This window comes from Hyla sarda, chromosome 5 (assembly GCF_029499605.1).
Source record: "Hyla sarda isolate aHylSar1 chromosome 5, aHylSar1.hap1, whole genome shotgun sequence".
Taxonomy (NCBI): Eukaryota; Metazoa; Chordata; class Amphibia; order Anura; family Hylidae; genus Hyla; species Hyla sarda.
In genome coordinates, this window is record NC_079193.1 from 243,758,261 (window position 1) to 243,779,146 (window position 20,886).

At 40.7% G+C, this 20,886-nt stretch overlaps 1 long non-coding RNA gene across 1 annotated transcript; it reads left to right on the plus strand.

Annotated features, from left to right (window-relative positions):
- The first annotated feature begins 438 nt into the window (after nucleotides 1–438).
- On the plus strand, nucleotides 439–19,764 carry LOC130273909 (uncharacterized). Its single transcript, XR_008844175.1, has 3 exons — nucleotides 439–923; nucleotides 5,921–6,096; nucleotides 18,638–19,764. It is a non-coding gene; the product is annotated as an uncharacterized LOC130273909 (long non-coding RNA).
- The last annotated feature ends 1,122 nt before the right edge of the window (nucleotides 19,765–20,886 follow it).

A 20,886-nucleotide genomic window follows, 5' to 3' on the forward strand; every position in this document is an offset into this window, starting at 1 on the left:
TAATTATGCCACCGGGGATGGGGGGAGGCAACGGGGCAGCGGCGCCGGCAATGGGTGCCACTGCCCCTTCTCTCCCCCTGGCTGTCGGCGCCGCTTCTCTCCCCCTGGCTATCAGCGCCGGCAATGGGGCGCCGGCACCGATAGTCAGGGGGACAGAACGGGCAGCGGCGCCGATAGCCAGGGGGAGAGAAGGGCCGGCAGCAGGGCTCTAGACCCCAGGAAAGGCAGGGGGAGAGAAGCGGGCAGCGACGGACTCTCTTCCTCTGCCTTTCCTGGGGGTGTATCGGCGTATAACATGCACATAGACTTTAGGCTAAAAATTTTAGCCTAAAATGTGCGTGTTATACGCCGATAAATACGGTATTTTACAGTCATGGCCGTAAATGTTGGTACCCCTGAAATTTTTCAAGAAAATGAAGTATTTCTCACAGAAAAGGATTGCAGTAACACATATTTTGCTATGCACATGTTTATTCCCTTTGTGTGTATTGGAACTAAACCAAAAAAGGGAGAAAAAAAAGCAAATTGGACATAATGTCACACCAAACTCAAAAAATTGGCACCCTTAACTTAATATTTGGTTGCACGCCCTTTGGAAAAAATAACTGAAATCATTTGCTTCCTATAACCATCAATAAGCTTCTTACACCTCTCAGCAGGAATGTTGGTCCACTCTTCCTTTGCAAACTGCTCCAGGTCTCTCTTATTGGAAGGGCGCCTTTTCGCAACAGCAATTTTAAGATCTCTCCACAGGTGTTTAATGGGATTTAGATCTGGACTCATTGCTGGCCACTTCAGAACTCAACAGTGCTTTGTTGCCAACCAGTTTTGGGTGCTTTTTGACATATGTTTGGGAAGGAAGACCCAAGATCTCGGACGCAAACCCAACTGTCTGACACTGGGCTGTACAGTGCGACCCAAAGGTAATCCTCAGATTTATTATTATTTTTTTTTTCAACTGTAAATTTTTATTATATTCATACAGAAAAATACACACCAGTAGGAATAATCGGGGTGACGTACCCCTCAGTAGTTGAGAAGTGCAAGCAAGTAATAATCCAAATCACAACAATCAAGTCAGGTAATCACAACTGTGACACAGTAATGCAATAGTCAACAACCGCACATTTGGATCAAGTAGTCCAAGACATGAAGGGGGGAGGGTGGAGAGGGTGACTATGACAACAATATCAAACAGAAGGGAGAGGGAACAGAAAAGGAAACGTACAGAGAAGTAAGAAAGTGGGGTGAGAGAAGCAAGAAGAGAGGAAAAGGTCCAAAAGGAGCGAAGAGATCAAGGAAGTTGCCTGTCCGTGAATCTGTCCCAAGGATCCCATACCGAAAGAAATTGTGAGATAGTGTTATTCAAAGAGGCAGTAATAGATTCCATAGAGCGAATTTCACGGACCCGGGCCAGGAGTTAACCCTCAGACGGGGGGGGGGGGGGGGGGAATCTTTTTCCAATGTTTTGCTTTGGAGTTTTCGCTGCCAGGACGATGTGGGTAATCCTCAGATTTCATGATGCCTTGCTCACATTCAAGGCACCCAGTGCCAGAGGCAGCAAAAGAACCCCAAAACATAAATGAACCTCCACCATATTTCACTGTAGGTACTGTGTTCTTTTCTCTGTAGGCTTCATTCCGTTTTCGGTAAACAGTAGAATGATGTGCTTTACCAAAAAGCTCTATCTTGGTCTCAAATGTCCACAAGACATTTCACAGAAGGATTTTGACTTACTCAAGTTCATTTTGGCAAAATGTATTCTTGATTTTTTATGTCTCTGTGTCAGCAGTGTCCTGCAGGACAGCTTGAATATCTTTGGAACTTGTTTGGGGCTGCTTATCCACCATCCAGACTATCCTGCGTTGACACCTTTCATCAATTTTTCTCTTCCGTCCACGCCCAGGGAGATTAGCTACAGTGCCATGGGTTGCAAACTTGTTGATAATGTGGCGCACTGTGGACAAACGCAAATCTAGAGCTCTGGAGATGGACTTGTAACCTTGAGATTGTTGATATTTTTCCACAATTTTGGTTCCCAAGTCCTCAGATAGTTCTCTTCTCCTCTTTCTGTTGTCCATGCTTAGTGTAAAATATGTGGAGAGAAAAAACACAGAAGTGGCGCCTTGATGGTGCCTTTACCTTTCTAGTTACAGGAGGTAAGGGGGGGGGAGTTAGCGGGGAAGGATAGGGAGATTTTCTGCTCACCTTTCAGAGTTGTGCTGTATAACAGGCACAACTCTGTGATTCATATAAGCTGGTATGCGGCAAGGTTCCGGCGCCGCTGACCGCTGGATCTGCTGGCTGATGTTCTTGCTTGTCCCCGGTGCTGCAGGGTGTCACCCGGTGCCGGTGATGTGGAGCGCTGCTTCTGTGGAGTAGACACCGTCCACTGGTGTAATCCAGATGTTTAGATGTGATCCGCTTGGCAGATTCGGCAGATGCGGTCAGTTGGATGATCCACTCGTACCTTGCCACCAGTGCGCGGTGGGGATCGGGGTGAGCAGTCGGGTGACGCTATCCTTTAAGTCCCGATGATGTGGTGAGGAAAATAATCTTTAGGTTGGTGATCGGGAGCGGCTTTCTGCCGAGACAGCTGGCAGGCGGTGGCAATAGTACAGGAGCAGGTTGCGGGAGATCCCACACAGGGATTTATCGCAGAAAAACCTTGGCGTGTGAAAGCGCTTGTCCGTTGCGAAAATAAGGTGGCTGGAAGCTTCTTGGATAAGAAGGGGGGGATTTATTGACGGTTGGGTTTACAGAAATAAAGAACACAAAAAGTAAAAAATAATAGATAAAGCAAACAGGATTGGACAACGCGTTTCAAAAGGGTATCCCTTTCTTCTTCAGGTCCCTGAATTATGTTCAATTAGTTTTTTCTCCTCCTTTTTTTTTTTTTTTTTTTTTTGGATTACCGTATATACTCGAGTATAAGCCGAGACCCCTAATTTCAACCCAAAATCCCAGGAAAAGTTATTGACTCGAGTATAAGCCTAGGGTGGGAAATACATCATCCCCCCCTGTCATCATCCAGACCCCCGTCATTAACATCCTCATCATCATCACCGCCTGTCATCATCCAGACCCTCATCATCATCACCTGTCATCATCCCACCCCCCTTCATCATCCCCTTGTCATCATCCCCACCCCCCTTCATAATCATCCCACACACCCCCCTTCATCATCCCCACCCCCCTTCATCATCCCCTTGTCATCATCCCCATCCCCTTCATCATCCCCTTGTAATCATCCCACACACCCCCCCTTCATCATCCCCTTGTCATCATCCCACACACCCCCCTTCATCATCCCACACCCCCCCTTCATCATCCTCTTGTCATCATCCGCCCGCAGTGGTCTTCAACCTGCGGACCTCCAGAGGTTTCAAAACTACAACTCCCAGCAAGCCCGGGCAGCCATCGACTGTCCGGGCTTGCTGGGAGTTGTAGTTTTGAAACCTCCGGAGGTCCGCAGGTTGAAGACCACTGCGGCCTTCGACATCATCCAGCCCCCTCTCGCCCCCCTTTAGTTCTGTACAGTACTCACCTCCGCTCGGCGCTGGTACTGTCCTGCAGGACTGTCCGGTGAGGAGGTGGTCCGGTGGGACAGTGGTTCCGGGCTGCTATCTTCACTGGGGGCGCCTCTTCTCCGCGCTTCCGGCCCAGAATAGAGGCGTTGCCTTGACAATGACGCAGAAGTACGTTGGCAATGAACGTACCTCTGCATCGTTGTCAAGGCAACGTGACTATTCTGGGGCCGGGCCCGAAGCGCTTAGAAGAGGCCTCCCCGGTGAAGATAGCAGCCCGGAACCACTATCCCACCGGACCACCTCCTCTCCGGACAGTCCTGCGGCACCGGACCAGCGCCGAGCGGAGGTGAGTACTGTACAGAACTAAAGGGGGTGAGAGGGGGCTGGATGATGTCGAAGGCCGCAGTGGTCTTCAACCTGCGGACCTCCGGAGGTTTCAAAACTACAACTCCCAGCAAGCCCGGACAGCCGATGGCATGTATTACTGCAATCCTTTTCTGGGAGAAATACTTAATTTTCTAGAAAAATATTAGGGGTGCCAACATTTACAGCCATGACTGTATATCCTATATATATATATATATATATATATATATATATATATATATATAAACTTATGAAAAAAATTGCAAAAAAAATGGCATAACTACAATATGGAGCATTTGTAGTTAAAATCTGGGCACAGCATGTTTTGCAAAATGAAAAAGCTGCAAAAAAGGTAAAGACAACAAAAGGCTGTGTTTATAAAAAATAATATTCTGTGTGAAAACGCCCCAAAGGTTTGGGTTTCGTTCTTTTTAATGCTAAAATATATAAAAGCATCTTTTTTCTTATTTTTTAATTTAATCTTACAAGGGTTTCAAAAAAACGGATTAAATAATGGATTTTTAAATCTGGCATTGCAGTAATACGGGAATAATAAAAAAAATCAGTAATTTCAAGGATATGTTTACACATTGCAAATGTGTTGCAAAAAATGTAGAACAACTTTTTTCATAAAATCTTACTGGGGTTGTTTATTATGGGTGAGCATTATATTTTTCAGCCTCTATTTATGCATCAGGCAGCAACAAACTTGTATACAACTATTAAAATTTAATTAAATAAAACATTAATTCCACTTAAAAAAAAGCATAGCAATTGTATAAAAGGGAAACTGATTCATGATTTAAAAGAAATAATACATACATACATACGCACATTCTAATATACCGTATATCTATATTATGCTATTGTTGTATTAACTAGCGTAGTGTATTCCTATTCTGCAGCAATGGCTTTAAACGCAATGTAAATTCTAGCAACCATAGTTGTGCTCAGCTTCCTTTAAAAAAAAAAGTGTCTGGAAAACATAAAATAATTGGATATTTTTATAAATATGATGCCTGATCAAAAAACAAAACTCTAATGTAGGTTTGGAGAAAATTTAAGTTCAAAGTGTAATGCTGCATAGCTGCCAACCTTAGATATGCCAATTCCTTAGAGACTTTTTCATTAGCAGAAAGCTGTGGAATAAACTTGAAGCGTGATGTGATGATCTCTTGCCTTGATACCTCATAGACCACTGCTAATTATGAAGCCGGTTGACAAGCAAACAGTGTTCCATATTTATAATAAAACAGTAGACAAAATCCGCCAATTTGTAATTTTAATGTTAGATGTAACCTCATATTTCCCTGCAAAAGCATAAAAAATGTGGTAAATAAATTAATGAGAACAATATTTTAGAGCCTGCAGAAAAAGCACACACACACATAGAGGAAGATACAGAAATGGCTCACAGACCAATTAGCCTTAATATTTACCCCATTGCATGATTTCCTTACATCTAAGCCTGCCTATTCCTATATTCTTATTTAGGGTTTTACCAACTGACTGCAATTAAAGCAACTCTGATGACAAATAAAAACAAATGCGTTGGCACTGGGCTACATATTTACAAAATCAAAATTTAAACATGGTTACATTGGGAAGGAGGGTTTTTATGTATAACAGTAAATGAGAGCGAAAGATGGAGAATTCTTGCATAATTATACTTTATCATTAGGACGCGACTTTTTACTTTTAACTTCAAAAGCACAACTCAGCTCTAAAACTAGGCTTTATCTATGGATTCAATCATTGTGTATTAAATGATTTCTTGGGTGATTCCATGAGCTTTCAAATTCCATTGGATGGCAGTCCATAGATTTGCAGATATTTTAACCAATGATGAGCATTCTTGCTACTTCTGTGGAGATAAAACAATGGTCCAGTATCTGTCCCTGTCATGATCTTAATAAATGTTATAATCCTCCAAGTTCACTCCCCCATCATGATAAACCAACACCTGCCTTTATTTTTATAATTTGTTAGTTTTGTACGTTGATATTGTTCTGTATCTTCCATAGACTGGGAAGAGGCGTTCCCCAGCAGACATGACATCTTCTGAAGCCCTGCTGGGGATAACATCCTCCGTCACTCTGCTATACACAACCAAGAGCAGTTCAGTGAGAGATGGGCTGTGTTTTTCGGAGACTGCACCCTCCCCCATCTCAGCTCTCTAAACTGAGGATCAGGACTGCAGGTAGGACCAGAAGGAGGACTCCTGGTGGCCAAACTTTAAAGGGTTAATTTAACACATGAAGTTACAAAACTTTATTAAGAAGTATTGTATATACTAAAGTATAAGCCGAGTTTTTCAGAATGATTTTTCATGCTGAAAACGCCCCCCTTAGCTTATACTCGAGTGAACTCTCCTCCTGTCAATCCCTTCATCAGTGGTCTTCAACCTGTGGACCTCCAGATGTTGCAAAACTACAACTCCCAGCAAGCATGCTGGGTGTTGTAGTTTTGAAACCTCTGGAGGTCTGCAGGTTGAAGACCACTGCGCCCTTCGTCATCATCTAGCCCCCCCCCTTTTGTTTTGTACTCACCTCCCCTAGGCAGGAAGTTAGGGTGAGCTGGTCCGGGCCATCTATGCTGCAGGGACCGTCCGGTGGGGAAGGTTAGTCGTTCCGGGCTTTCCATTTTCCCCGGGGGGGCCTCTTCTCCGCGCTTCGGGCCCGGCACCTGGAGTAGTGACGTTGTCTTGACGACGACGCACAGGGACGTTCATGCGCAACATCCCTGTGCGTCGTCGTCAAGGCAACGTCTCTAGTCCGGGACCAAAGCACGGTGGCTGTCCAGGCATACTGGGAGTTGTAGTTTTGCAACATCTGGAGGTCCGCAGGTTGAAGACCACTGATGAAGGGATTGACAGGCGGTGATGATGAAGGGGGGGGATGATGACGGGGTCTGGATGATTACATGCGGGGATGATGTATTTCCCACCCTAGGCTTATAGTTGAGTCAATAACTTTTCCTGAGTTTTTGGGGTAAAATTAGGGGCCTCGGCTGATATTCGGGTTAGCTTATACTCGAGTATACATGGTATATTAGAAAAGTAATTCAAATAGGCTAATCTATAACATATTCATTTTTATTACTACTGACAAGTTCCATATAAAAACACCAGATTTATTACAGTAGCTCATGCTGTTTAAAGGGAAAACATATTTTTTTTAATCAACTGGTGCCAAATAGTTAAACAGGTTATTAAATTACTTCTATTAAAAAATCTTAATCCTTCCAGTACTTATTGGATACTGAATACTATAGAGGAAATTTGTGGATTTCTTTCCTGTCTGTCCACAGTGCTCTCTGCTGACACCTCTGTCCATTTTAGGAACTGCCCAGAGCAGCAAATGTTTGCTATGATGATTTTCTCCTGCTCTGGACTGTTCTTGACCTGAACAGATGTGTCAGCAGAGAGCACTGTAAACAGACAGAAAATAAATCAAAAAAGAAAAGAATTTCCTCTGTTGTATTCAGCTGTTAATAAGTACTGGAAGGATTAACATTTTCTAATAGAAGTAATTTACAAATATGTTTAACTTCTGGCATCGGTTGATTTAAAATAAAAAAATGTTTTCCACCGGAGTACCTCTTTAATAAATCTAGCACATCTTTAGACTATCTAGTCTAGTTTTAGACCTACTATTAGAATTCTGTCGCAATTATAGCTCACATGGTTACATATAAAACCACATCCCTGTGAAGCAACATCTTTGTAAGCTGTAAAATACGTAATAAATGTGGCATACACAATACATAGTAAATACAGTGTACAAAATAGATAATAAAAGTCAGTTATTCGGCATAAATCTTTTCACAATGCTGGTGCATTTTCAATAGTATATCTTTGTCAATATTTCAGACTGAAGAAATAATTTGCATAGGTCTAAAAATATACAAGGCATAGGAACATTAAGAAGTAATGGCTCCTTAAAGGGGTATTCCAGTGGAAAACTATTTTTGTTTCATATCAACCGGCTCCAGAAAGTTAAATAGATTTGTAAATGACTTCTATGAAAAAATTGTAATCCTTCCAATACTTATCAGCTGCTGAAGTTGAGTTGTTCTTTTCTGTCTGACAACAGTGCTCTCTGCTGACACCTCTGTCTGTCTCAGGAACAGTCTAGAATAGGAGCAAATCCCCATAGCAAACCTCTACTGCTCTGGACAGTTCCTGAGACAGACAGAGGTGTCAGCAAAGAGCACTGTTGTCAGACAAAAAAGAACAACTCAACTTCAGTAGCTGAAGTACAGTTAGGATTAAGATTTTTTAATAGAAGTAATTTACAAATCTGTTTAACTTTCAGGAGCCAGTTGATATGAAAAAAAAAAAAAGCTTTTCACCGAAATACCCCTTTAACAAATTATCTTAAAAAGTATCCCTTTGGGAAAGTATACATAGGTTTGGTGGGGTTTTTAGATTTTTTTTTTTTAGCTTTCTACAAAAGCCATCAAAAAAGTTTTGGGGTTCCTGCATAAGCAGTGTATTCTAGAACTTGATAGACAAGGCAGGAAGGCAGGAAATGTGCAGCTATGTAGCTACTGTAGTAGCAGGGGGAGCAGTAAATGCAGCAATGGCAACAATACAGTGGACAGGGCAGAAGATGGTTGGCTGTGTAGGGCTAGTATCAGCGACAACAGTGGCAGTAGTAGCTGCATCAATAGCATCAGAACTAGTACAGTATGGAACATGATAGACACAGGTGGAATTATGGTTCGGTAGAGGGCTAGTAGTAGGGGCATCTCGACTGCGGCACCCCAGACATCTGATGCATGGAGCGGGAATTCACTCCATGGCAGATGACTGGCGATGCGGGATGGAGACTCGTGACGTCACGGCAGCGCTCTGCTCGTGACGTCACAACCATGCCCCCTCAATGTAAATCTATGGGAGGGGGCATGATGGCCACCACGACCCCTCCCATAGACTTGCATTGAGGAGGCATGGCCGTGAAGTCACGAGTGGGGCGCTGCCGTGACATCATGAGCCTCCATCTCGCATCGCCAATCATCTGGCATGGAGTGAATTCCCGCTCTATGCAACAGATGTCTGGGGTGACGCAGTCGAGATCGTGGGGGTCCCCAAGGGATAAGATGTCTAGGTGGGAGTACCCCTTTAACACAGAACAAAATTGTATTTTGAATGCAAGAAACTATTTGAAAAGCCAAGTGCAGTGGGTATTACTGACAAAATTTATATTCTTAGTGCATACCCCTTTGGTTACAGTGGAGATCAAAAGTTTGGGCACCCCAGGTAAAAATTTGTATTAATGTGCATAAAGAAGCCAAGAAAAGATGGAAAAATCTCCAAAAGGCATCAAATTACAGATTAGACATTCTTATAATATGTCAACAAAAGTTAGATTTTATTTCCATCATTTACACTTTCAAAATACCAGAAAACAAAAAAATGCCGTCTGCAAAAGTTTGGGCACCCTGCAGAGTTAATATCTTGTACTGCCCCCTTTGGCAAGTATCACAGCTTGTAAACGGTTTTTGTAGCCAGCTAAGAGTCTTTCAATTCTTGTTTGAGGAATCTTTGCCCATTCCTCCTTACAAAAATCTTTCAGTTCTTTGAGATTTCTGGGCTGTCTGTCACGCACTGCTCTTTTAAGGTCTATCCATAGATTTTCAATTATGTTGAGGTCAGGAGATTGTGAAGGCCATGGCAAAACCTTCAGTTTACGCCTCTTGATGTTATCCCGATGTAATAATTCAAGGTGTGTTTAGGATCGTTATCCATTTGTAGAAGCCATCCTCTCTTTAACTTCAGCTTTTTCACAGATGGCTTCAAGTTAGCATCCAAAATTTGCTGAAATTTTATTGAATCCATTTTTCCTTCTACTCGTGAGATGTTCCCTGTGCCACTGGCTGCAATACAACCATTAAGCATGATTGATCCACCCCCATGCTTAACAGTTGAACAGAGGTTATTTTCATTAAATTCTGTTCCCCTTCTTCTCCAAACGTACCTTTGCTCATTCCGGCCAAAAAGTAAAATTTGAACCTCATTGGTCCACAGAACTTGTTTCCAAAATGCATCAGGCTTGTCTATATGTTCATTTGCAAAGTTCAAACGTTGATTTTTGTGGTGAGGACGTAGAAGATGTTTTCTTCTGGTGACTCTTCCATGAAGACCATATTTGTACAAGTATCTCTTTATAGTGGAATAGTGTACCATAACTCCAGTGTCTGCCAGATCTTTCTGGAGGGATTGTGCAGTCAAACGTGGGTTTTGAATGGTTTTTCTCACAATCCTGTGAGCTGTTCTGTCTGATATTTTTCTTGGTCTTCCAGATCTTGCTTTAACTTCCACTGTTCCTGATGACTGCCATTTCTTAATTACATTCTGAACAGAAGATATTGACATCTGAAAATGTTTTGCTATCTTCTTATCTTCTTATAACCTTCTCCAGCTTTGTGAACATCAACTATTTTCAGTTTCAGATTTCTATTCAACTGCATAGAAGAACCCATGGTGCTGATTGTTGGGACAAGGTCAGATGAGACTGGGCATTTAAAACCTTTGAGATTGACATCAACTGGTCTTCCCAGATGATGATTGAGAACAATCCATGACACTGGCAGGTCTCAGCTTTGCAAAGGGGGCAGTACATGCTATAAATGCTGCAGGGTGCCCAAACTTTGCAGACGCCATTTTTTGTTTTCTGTTATTTTGAAAGTGTAAATGATGGAAATAAAATCTAACTTTTGTTGACATATTACAAGAATGTCTTATTTGTAATTTGATGCCTTTTGGAGATTTTTCCATCTTTCCTTGGCTTCTTTATGCACATTAATAAATTTTTTTACCTGGGGTGCCCAAACTTTTGATCCCCACTGTATTTCCCCCACATTAGGTTGGCAGTATAGTTCCCCCACATTAGGTGCAGTATAGTTCCCCCACATTAGGTGCAGTATAGTTCCTTCGCATTAGGTACAGTATAGTTCCCAACATTCGGTGCAGTACAGTTCCCCCACATTAGGTGCAGTATAGTTCCCCACATTAGGTGCAGTATAGTTCCCCCACTTTAGGTGCAGTATAGTTCCCCCACATTAGGTGTAGTATAGTTCCCCCACATTAGGTGCAGTATAGTTCCCCTACATTAGGTGCAGTATAGTTCCCCACATTAGGTGCAGTATAGTTCCTTCACATTAGGTGCAGTATAGTTCCCCACATTAGGTGCAGTATAGTTCCCCAAATTAGGTGCAGTATTGTTCCCCCATATTAGTTTGGCAGTATAGTTCCCCACATTAGGTGCAGTATTGTTCCCCCACATTAGGTGCAGTATAGTTCCCCACATTAGGTGCAGTATAGTTCCCCACATTAGGTGCAGTATAGTTCCCCAGATTATGTGCAGTATTTTTCCCCACATTAGGTGCAGTATAGTTCCCCACATTATGTGGAGTATAGTTCCCCCACAGACATAGGTTTGCCATCACTGTCTTAGGTCAACGTACATAAGACAATTTGATTTAAATAATACTTGACCATTCAGAAGCAGCAAAACAAAGCCATAACATCACTCCAAGAACTGTCTGGAATTCATCAATTAATACATCAACAATGTATAAAAATAGAAGACCTTATGACCATCTTCCCAAAACAGAAACCAAAGTTCAAGAGATTTTGAAATATGAAATTAAATCATATCCTGTGGTAATGTCTACCCAGCCACAGAAAAGGTTATTGAAACACAGGAAAGAGTAGTTAGCTGGCACTACCTCTCTGCTTTATCCCTATGTGGCTCCAGTGGTGCTGGACCCTGAACGTTTGGCCATCTAAAGGAAGACACACGATGCTATCTATCAAACAGGATGCAAGTCCATCAACATACATGAAGAAAGCAGCACAGAGGCACTCGATTCAGTCTGGAGGATTTATTCAGCACAGGTGAAATGCACGGTAACAATTGTTTTACTACCACATATCTTTTTCACAGCCTGATTACATTACCAAAACCCTCCCCTTAAATCTTCTTGTCATATAAACAACTTTATTAACACAAGGTAGGGACCAGGAGCCATCCAAACGCGGCTGAGAAGGATTAGGAGATTACCACTGAAATTGGGTTCATTTATTCTAGGTTCTATATATTAGGTAGGCAAAATCAGCTATTTTGTTCCATGAGTTTTAGTGTTGACTTTCTCCGGATGAAATAACTAAAAAATAGTTATGGATGTAATGAATATAGATAACAAGCTAAAAATGTATTAATGATACTTGCTTTTCCATGATAGTAAAAATAATAAGCATTTACCAATGGAAATCTGCTTTGATCAGTTTTTAATATTTATCATCTATACTTCAAAAATTGCTATACATTTGGGCAATATAATTGCATGATACTTCCCATTATTCCTTTGGCACAGGAGAATTGTCCAGAAGGTGGTCTCTCTAGTTTCCCCCCGCCCTCCGGCTCAGATTGATCAATAAGTCTCTCCTGGCTTCAATATAGGAAGATACATGTCAATCAAACCAAGCTGGGTGATGAAGAAACCAAAGAGTCCACCTTCTGGACAAATACCCTGTGTCACATCTCAGGTTTAAATCTGTGCTTTCTCTGAATCACCTTATGTGGATTGGGCAGCATACATCTGCTGACAGTCTCACTTTTAATGGGAAAAATGGTCATTGTATTTAGAGCTGTTTTGTTGTGTACAGTTGGCGCAATTTGGGCACAGTGGGGGTATTTTGCGCCTCTTTTTTGACTTTTCAAATAGACATCCTTCACAATACAGTCTTGAAGTGCACCATTGATGCTTTTACCATGCAGTGGTAACATATTTATTAACTGCGACTTTAGTTAAAAATGCAAAGTTTTGCGTAAAGAGCAAATTTGAGGAGCAAATCTACACAATCTAAAAGGAGATGTGAGGAAAAACCTCTACTCTAAGGAAACAAAGTACTGATAAAACATTAAATTTATAATTGTCCTTGCAAATTGTTTGATAAATTTGAATATTGAATAACAGTAGCGCTACAATGCGGATATGGTATGCCCAATTATGCTGCTTATCTAAAGGTATGTCTTCCCGTATACCATACATATGTATGCAAGTCACTAAAAATAATTAAATTAGAAAGCGCTATATGGGACTAAATGTTCACACAATATATATCAAATAGAATGTGTTTAAGCGTACCTGTAATTAAAGGGGTACTCCGGTGGTCAACGTGTTTTTCCGTTTTTCACTTACCCTATTTGTTTAGTTTCATTTCTATTCTTGTTGTTTAACCTACTCTATGTCTGTTCCTTTTTTGTCTTTTTATCCCCCACTTTGTTTTCCTATCTTTGTCTCTATTTCCTGTTTCTTGCTGTGCTGAAAACTACAAATCCCAGCATGCCACATGCCTTGCAGGTTTGGCGGCTCCTTTTTTTGTTTGTTTGTTTGTTCCGCCCTTTACCCACCCTACTATTTTCCCGAGTGGCCCCCTTATACACAGCACACTAATATAATCAGCCTTGGTTGGGAAACACTGTCATACACATACAAAAGGGACTACAACTCCCAGCATGTGTCATTTAGGAGTCTTCAGTATAACACCAGCCTGCTGCCTCTGTAGTCTCCTGGGGGTTGTTGTTCACCACACCTCTATAGGGCATACACCAGTGTTTCCCAACCAGGGTGCCTCCACGTGTTACAAAACTACTACTACCAGCATGCCCTGACAGCCAAAAGCTGGTTGAGAAACCCTGGTTGAGAAACAACGCACTTTATTTGTAATATACTGAATAGGCTAGGCCAGTATTTACCAATCAATGTGCTTCCAGCTGTTGCAAAACTACAACTCAACACACAACAGAGCGGTACGGCACTATCCCCATAATAGACCATAGGTCATTTAAACATAAACACCGAAACTAGGAGCCAAGAACTTGGTCATAAAAGGTATTAATCTTTATTACAAAAATATTAAAAACATTTAGACAAATAAAACAAAATGGATGTGAGGACGGTTACACATGCAAAAAAAAAAAGATGAGAATATTGCAAAGGGAAATGGAAATTACCAACCTACATGATAATAGGTGGAGACATATAACAGGATCATAAATAACACTGGTATCCAGGAAAGTAAAAAGCAGCGCAACACTTAACTAACATAATACTGATAGTACATACAAGGATGGAGGCTAGAAGGCAGAAAAGGTCATAAATAACATTAAGCAGACCTGCCACACCATATACCCCGCATACAATACCTCACATGGTGTAGCCAGTCTGCCTAATGTTATTTATGACCTTTTCTGCCTTCTAGCCTCCATCCTTGTATATACTATCAGTATTATGTTAGTTAAAGGGGTACTCGTGTGCTTAGACATCTTATCCCCTATCCAAAGGATAGGGGAAAAGATGCCTGATCGCAGGAGTCCCGCCGCTGGGGACCCCCGTGATCTTGCATGCGGCACCCCGTTTAAAATCAGTCCCAGGAGCGTGTTTGCTTCGGGTCTGATTACCGGCGACCACAGGGCCGACGGCGTGTGATGTCACGCCTCCGCCCCTGTGTGACGTCATGCTCCGCCCCTCAATGCAAGCCTATGGGAGGGGGACAGGGACTACAATTCCCAGCATGTATATTTTAGGAGTCTTTCCCCCCTTCAAACATAGAAATCATCCCCAGTCTGAGATTTATTCCCCTGCAGTCTATACATCCCCAGCCCGTGCACCTTGTCATCCTCCCCTTCACATAACCCTCTTATCTTCTCTGTCTTCTTTCAGTGCAGACCTGCGTCCTCAGAAGACAAAGCAGGGGGAGGGGAGATGAGGAGCTGTGTACATCCTCTCTCTCCCCCTGCTCTAGCTTCTTTCTCTCATGTACACTTGCGTCCTCCAGGAGGGGGAGATGAGGGGGCATGGCTTATTTCTCTCATGCAGTTCTGAAAGAACAGAGAAAAAAAAGCCATGGCATGTTGTCCACAGCCTAATCCTAACATGGCCAACATTGTGGACAACAGTCAGAGATTCAAAACAGAACTACAGAACTTCCTGGCCCACAAACAGGTAAGAAAAAAAGACACATGCTACACAAACATACAATACATGTCAATTGCAAAAAACATGAACATTAAAAGAAGATGCAATATAGCCAAAAATCTTAACCACCGGAGTACCCCTTTAATGGTGGATGAATGGTCACTTATGAAGGAAGAGGGTTATGTATACCCCAATGTGAGGGCTAAAAGTGCAAACCCAAACGGATAAGAACGAGCACAATGTTGATACCTATAATGTAAATGTCAGTATACATTAAAACTTAATTAGATACATATATATCCGTACCTCTAGTTGGATAATAAATATATAAATGATAGTGCTTAAATGTGGCTAGGATGCTGAAAGATACTAATAGTTCATACGGAGACAGCATGAGCTGAAAGAGAAAAAAGAAAGGCAAAATCCTATAGGTATATGTAACCTATTTTTGGTCCGTTATCATTGCTAGGATTGTCTTAAATTACTTGCGATCTTGTTGATGATGATGATGATGGATATGCGGCAGTTCTTGGTGCGGTTCTTCTGCGGTAAAATATCCACATGGATAGCTGAGTGTAAGAAAGAACTTGTTTCCAGAAACATGGGAGATGACGGGAGAATACCCCGGCCGGTGGCGACTCAACAGTAGCGATCTCATTTCGCGGTTAGTCCAGGGGAGTTTGGACGGTGAGTGGTGATGTCACTACTGGTCAGCAATACTTCCAACGGGGAACTGTTTAGGAAACGGAGGAACAGTTTCCTTCGTCGGGGATGGTAAGTGTGTTTCCTCCTAATTCCTTATATAACCTGCGACTGTTGAGACCTCCCCTAATTTTTTATGGGTACATGTCTTTCTTCATTCTGTTTTTTCTCAACCGCTTAGTGTCCGAGTTGTTTATAGAAATCCGAAAATTTCTAATTCAGAGTTGAGACCATGTGGGATCATAGTGTTCATGTTGAAGATCCATTTGGATTCAGCCCTGAAAAGTTATGTATTTGCCACCCCTCCAATTTGGAATGATTTTTTCTATTCCAGAAAAAGATGATCCTGTCAGTTGCTGATTGTGTTTTTTCTTTGTAATGAAGTGACAATGGATGGGCCTCATATCCTCTTTGTATATTATATAGATGTTCCCCCATCCTGATCCGTAATTGTAGTTTTGGGCACCCTATGTATATTTTATTACATGGAGATTGTATTCCATATATGACGCCTGACGTTTTGCAGTTTAGATGACCCTTTATTTTATATTCCATGGTTTCCTTGAGTTTTGTTATTTTGTGAACTGGATTTGTACTTTTACTAATTCTGCACATTTTGCTGTTTTGAATGGGAAAAAAACTTCTTTTGCAAAGGGAAATAGCAGTGCCTGCTTTTTTGTTTTATGTATTGATTTGATGGTTGGTTTTATTGTTGGGGCAATTATATTTCCGATATGTTTCGCCTTTCTGTATATGAAGGATGGATTTGGCGGAATGTGTTCCCCTTCACAAAATAACAAATCTCAAGGAAACCACAAAATATAAAATAAAGGGTCATCTAAACTGCAAAACGTCCGGCGTCATATATGGAAAACATCCATGTAATAAAATATACTTTGGGTGCACAAAATGACAATTACAGATCAGGATGTGGGAACATTTATATAATATGCAAAGAGGATATGAGGCCCATCCATTGTTACATAATTACAAAGAAAAATACAATCAGCAACTGACAGGATCATTTTTTTTTTGAATAGAAAAAGGTGCTTGAAAAAGGCGGTGTGAGGCCGTGGAAACGTTGCACTGTTTGAAAGAGGATGGAATAAATACTACACTTTTTTTAACAAGATTTTTTGTGCGCTGCGATTTTTCTGATTAATATACAAAGAGGATATGAGGCCCATCCATTGTCACTTCATTACAAAGAAAAACACAATCAGCAACTGACAGGATCATCTTTTTTTGGAATAGAAAAAATCATTCCAAATTGGAGGGGTGGCAAATACATGACTTTCCAGGGCAGAATCCGATGAACCGCACCAGATATTCCAGAATCCGATGAACCGCAAGAACTGCCAGATATTCATCATCATCATCAACAAAATCGCAAGTAATTTAAAACAATTCTAGCAATGATAACGGACCAAAAATAGGTTACATATACCAATAGGATTTTGGCTTGCTTTTTTCTCTTTCAGCTCCTGCCGTGTTCATATGAACTATTAGTATCGCTCAGCATCCTATCCACATTTAAGCACTATCATTTATACATTTATCATCCAACTAGAGGTATGCATATATATGTATCTAATCAAGTTTTAATGTATACTGACATATACATTATAGGCATCAACATTGTGCTCGTTCTTATCCCTTTTGTGTTTGCACTTTCAGCCCTCACATCGGGGAATACATCACCCACTTCCTTCATAAGTGACCATTCATCCACCATTAATTACAGGTACGATTGAATACATTCTATTTGATACATATTGTGTGAACATTTAATCCCATATAGCGCTAATAAAAATTTTTTTAGTGTTTGATAAATTTGTTGTACCCACGCCCCCTCAATGCAAGTCTATGGGAGGGGGTGTGATGGGCATCAGGCCCCCTCCCATAGACTTGCATTGAGAGGGTGTGGCCGTGACATCACAAGCAGGGTGTGACCGTGATGTCACGAGCCTCCACCCTGCATTGCCAGTCATACGGCAAGGTGCGAAGTTCGCTCCACACACCAGATGTCTGGGGTGCCGCAGCTGAGATTACTGGAGTCCGCAGTGGTGATAACCCCCGCGATCAGCCATCTTATCCCTTATCTTTTGGATAGGGATAACATGTCTAGGGGAAGGGTACCCCTTTAAACTTCTAAGGCTCTATTAACACTGGCACCATCAGATTGTTTCTTACTTTAACAAAATACCGTTTTTTTTTGTTTTTTTTTAATAGCCGCTTACTGTTATGTAACACACTGGCCATAAAGTTTGTGATTTCATTATTGTTTTTATATGTGGTGTTTTAATACTACACCATATTCTGCTATTCAGATTATAACATTTAATTTTAGTTGAATTTTATTTTCTTTCTGTCTGCTTTAAACTGTATCTGAGCTGTTTGCTAGTAATGTTTGAAATAAAAAAGTAGAACTGTTCATATGGTTAAGGAAATATATGACATCAATATCACAACTAAAGGTTTATAACTTAATTTTTACAGGAAGGCAACGATTTTTATTCTGAGGTTAGTATCTCAACGTGGAAACTGTATAGCAGAAATCTATAATGAGTTTTTCTTAGTGGTTTTACTCATGCACAAGAGCACCCTCTTGTGAGGTTAGAGAAACTAATCATTTAAAGTTGTTTTTGTCTTTATTAATTCTTTTCCATTTTCATTGCCTACACTATATATATATATATATATATATTTGTGTGTGTTTATATAATTATGAAAATATATGTGTCTCTGCTTGTATCTGCAAAATAATAATAAAAGTATTATAAGACAGCTAATATTTTTATTGAATCAAAGTAAAGTTCTTATGACAGCTCTAGCCTGATAGCCTGATATACATACACTTCTGGTATAAATTTCAGTATGTATACATGTTTATTGCACATATACTTTACTTTACTTTACAACCATCCAGCCTGTGGTTAAAGCACCGTGGTTTGTCATATTACAGTGACAATGGGAAAGTGAACGTCAGCAGTGTTGTATAGAGTAATGGAAGGTAACCTGGTCTGATGAATCCCACATTTTTATTTTAGGATGTGAATGGCCGAGTGCATGTGTGTCGCTTACCTAAAAAGAGAAGGCACAAGAGTCCATGTGAAAAGGATGCAAAGTTCCAGATGCAGTGTGATATCAATGGGCACTGTTCTACTGGGAAACCACGGGTCCTGGAACTTATGTGGATATTAGGCTTAGTTTGCACTTTTTGCACTATTTTTTAATCACATATATACTTTGGAAGTATTTATCAACACATAAAAAAATTTTTTTGCTCTGGGAGCCATAGACTCTAGTTACATCATGCAAACATGGGGAACAATTAAAACTCCATGAAGTTGTTGTCCTTGGTTGATTTTGAGCTCAGGACTCTTTCTGCAAGGGAACAATGTTAAGCCTTAAACCACTGTGCCACCTATGAAGAAGGTAAGTAGAAGCCAGGTGCTGCTAATCAAACATCCTTTTCTAAAGCAGAAATGTTGGTGGTTTTTAGACTCCCACCAATCACTAGATAGATTCCACGTGAGTGCTTGTTTGTCAATCATGCCCGACCCATTTTCATTTGTGCTCAAGAATCTCGAATTCAATTGGTCTCTGTCTATACTGATGCAGCTCATCATTTAGAACTAGTTGACAGACTTGCAGCTTTTGTGTGCTTTCAGCTTTTACGTACCATGTCTCACTCATGTAGAGCAAGACCGATTTTATGTTCAAGGATTTATATTTTGGTATGTTTGCGGAGCTAGTTTAAGTCCAAAACATGCCAGTGACTTACAAAAGTACTCTTTACATTTCTGATTCTGGTAGGTACATCTATCAATCTTGGTATCGCAGTCTGGTGCAGTTTGGCTTCCAAAATGCTGGAAAGTTTTGATATTCTCAACTGGTTGGTCAGCTACAATAAAGCTAGAGAGGTTTTCCATGTTGATTTTCATCAATTATGTTTTGATGACATTGATGATCAAACTTGCTTCTGTGGAGTGGCTGGCTACTAGTCATCAAGTTTATTCTGCATGTCAGCAAAGCATTGTGCATATAAAGTTGTCAGCTAGCTCAAGGATGTTGAGATGCTAAATACTGATAGGATGCCAAAGTAGTCACTTGCTGGTTCGCTATCAATTGCTCCAGCTAAAACATCATTATTCATGAATAAGAAAGGATTGTCTCACATCAAGGAGGAACACCAACACCCCAAAAATCACAACTTTTTTTTTTTTAAATGACAGTAAAGTTCTAGGTTCATTGGCCAGAGTGGTGCAAAGCATGTCACCACTGCTGTTTGGAACAAAGGAAATTTGATCTTTGAAGTCATTTTATGGTGGTATGTAACTATTGAGTAATAATCTCAGCAATGCCATGTGCATTACCGCCTAAAAATAACTGAATGTTGACCCAGTCTGAGAGACATTTGGAGTGAAAGAAATTTTAATTTAATTTTGACTTATCTATTACCCATCATTTCCCTGCCTAAATTTAATCCTAACATGTATTTTCTCAGATGCAACTATTGTTTGAACTATAACTATAAAACAGAACAGAGTTTTTTTCGGGTAATACAGCTAAGGTTCCCCATTTCTCTCTACTAAATAAATGTTAGCAAAATTCATGGTCAGCTGAAACCTCCATTGCTGTGATGGAAAAAATCATGTTATGATGCATTAAAGGGGTACTCCCTTGGAAATTATAATTTTTTTTTTAAATCAACAAAGTTGAACAAAGTTAAACAGATTTGTAAATTACTTCTATTTAAAAATCTTAATCCTTCCAATACGTATCAGTTGCTGTATGCTCCAGAGAAAGTTCCTTTCTGTCTGACCACAGTGCTCTCTGCTGAAACCTCTGTCCATTTTAGGAACTGTCCAGAGTACAAGCAAATCTCCATTGCAAAGTTATCCTGCTCTGGACAGTTCCCAAAATGGACAGAGGTGTCAGCAGAGAGCACTGTGGTCAGACAGGATGGTTTTTTAATAGATTTTTTAATAGAAGTCATTTACAAATCTGTTTAACTTTCTAGCACCAGTTGATTTAAAAAAAAAAATGTTTTCCAGAGGCAAACCCCTTTAATTGCTTGTTTAGACATGAAGTTAAAGCCTATGGGGGAGATTTCTGAAAACCTGTCCAGAGGAAAAGTTGCTGAGTTGCCCATGGCAACCAATCAGATCGCTACTTTAATTTTTGAAACAGTATCTGAGAACTGAAAGAAGCGATCTGATTGGTTGCTATGGGCAACTCAGCAACTTTTCCTCTGGACAGGTTTTCATAAATCTCCCCCTATGTCCTTTTAGCT